Source organism: Dasypus novemcinctus, chromosome 4, assembly GCF_030445035.2.
Source record: "Dasypus novemcinctus isolate mDasNov1 chromosome 4, mDasNov1.1.hap2, whole genome shotgun sequence".
In the NCBI taxonomy this organism is placed as follows: domain Eukaryota; kingdom Metazoa; phylum Chordata; class Mammalia; order Cingulata; family Dasypodidae; genus Dasypus; species Dasypus novemcinctus.
Window position 1 is genome coordinate 91,595,156 of NC_080676.1, and position 1,711 is coordinate 91,596,866.

At 42.5% G+C, this 1,711-nt stretch overlaps 1 pseudogene; it reads left to right on the forward strand.

Moving 5' to 3' along the window:
- The first annotated feature begins 432 nt into the window (after positions 1–432).
- On the forward strand, positions 433–1,486 carry LOC101413916 (microtubule-associated protein RP/EB family member 1 pseudogene; annotated as a pseudogene).
- Positions 1,487–1,711: the final 225 nt, after the last annotated feature.

Sequence of the window (1,711 nt, forward strand, 5' to 3'; positions counted from 1 at the left end):
ACAAAGAACCATTTAATTCTTCCTCTGGATAAAAAGAACTCAAAAATTTTATTCAGGACTCAGGTTTTGAACAGAAAGCTCATAAGTCCAGCTGGCCATAAATAAATTCCTTTTTCCTTCCCAAAAGTTCTGGCCTTTTCATATGCAAATAACTGAACCTTTCTCGACTTCTACAACAAAACTTTTAAAGGCAGCCAGTGGGGGGAGGGGCTTGAGCATTGCATACAGTGGGACAAATAAAAGAATAAGAGCAGACTTCTTATCAGAAATTATACAAGTCAGAAGATAATATAGAGACATATTTAGAATCCCAAAATTAAAAAAAGTAAGCTTCAAAATTAAGGCAAAATGAAGAAAGTTTCAGAGCAAAATTGACAGCATTCACTTCTGGAAAATGAGAAGCATTTAAAGAAGTCCTTCAGCTTTACGTGGATGCATAGCGGGCGAGGGGTCTGCGTGGGAGGTCATCGCGCGGGCGGGGTTGGGCCGTTTGAAGGAGAGGAAGGCGGAACCGGAGCCGGGCACAGGCAGTGGACACGGTCCAGCCGAGAGCCCAAAGTATACTCGACATTAGTGACCAGGGATAACCTAAGTCGGCATGACATGCTGGCGTCGATCAACGAGTCTCTGCAGTTGAATTTGACGAAGACTGAACAGTTGTGCTCAGGGGCTGCCTATTGTCAGTTTATGGACATGCTGTTTCCTGGCTCCATTGCTTCGAAGAAAGTGAAATTCCAAGCTAAGTTAGAACATGAATACATCCAGAACTTCAAAATATTACAAGCAGGTTTTAAGAGAATGGGTGCTGACAAAATAATTCCTGTGGACAAATTAGTGAAAGGAAAGTTTCAGGACAATTTTGAATTCGTTCAGTGGTTCAAGAAGTTTTTTGATGCAAACTATGATGGAAAAAACTATGATTCTGTAGCTGCTAGACAAGGTCAAGAAAGGGCAGTGGCTCCCTCCCTTGTTGCTCCAGATCTGAATAAACCAAAGAAACCTCTCAGCTCTAGCAGCGCAGCTCCACAGAGGCCCATATCAACACAGAGAACTACTGCAACTCCTAAGGCTGACCCAAGTGTGGTGAGAAAAAATCCTGGTGTAGGTTTTGGGGATGCTGAAGCAGTTGAACTGATGCAGCAGGTCAACGTATTAAAACTTAATGTCGAAGATTTGGAGAAGGAGAGAGATTTCTACTTTGGAAAACTACAGAATATTGAATTGATTTGCCAGGAGAATGAGGGGGGAAAAGACCCTGTATTGCGGAGAATTGTGGACATTCTCTATGCTACAGACAAAGGCTTTGTGATACCTGATGAAGGCGGCCCCCAGGAGGAACAAGAACAGTATTAACAACCTGGACCAGCAGAGCAACATCCGAATTCTTCACTCCAAATCCTGTGCTTACCTGCAAAATACTCCCTTTTATTCTTAGAGGACTCACTGGTTTCTTTTCATAAGCAAAAAGTACCTCTTAAAAAGTGCACTTTGCCGAAGTTTCACTCCTTTAAGATGAGTTGGGAGCTTTTACCTTGTAGCAGAGGCAGTATTAACATCTAGTTGGTTCACCTAGGGAACAAAGAGGCTGACCATGGGGCTCTGGAAACACTGATTGCTGGAGAAGGTGTTTTTATGTAATATGTTGAAGTGGATACCTCAGGAGAGAAAAAGCAAGACTGAACTGAATTTTAAGCTAATGTGAAATCTTGGC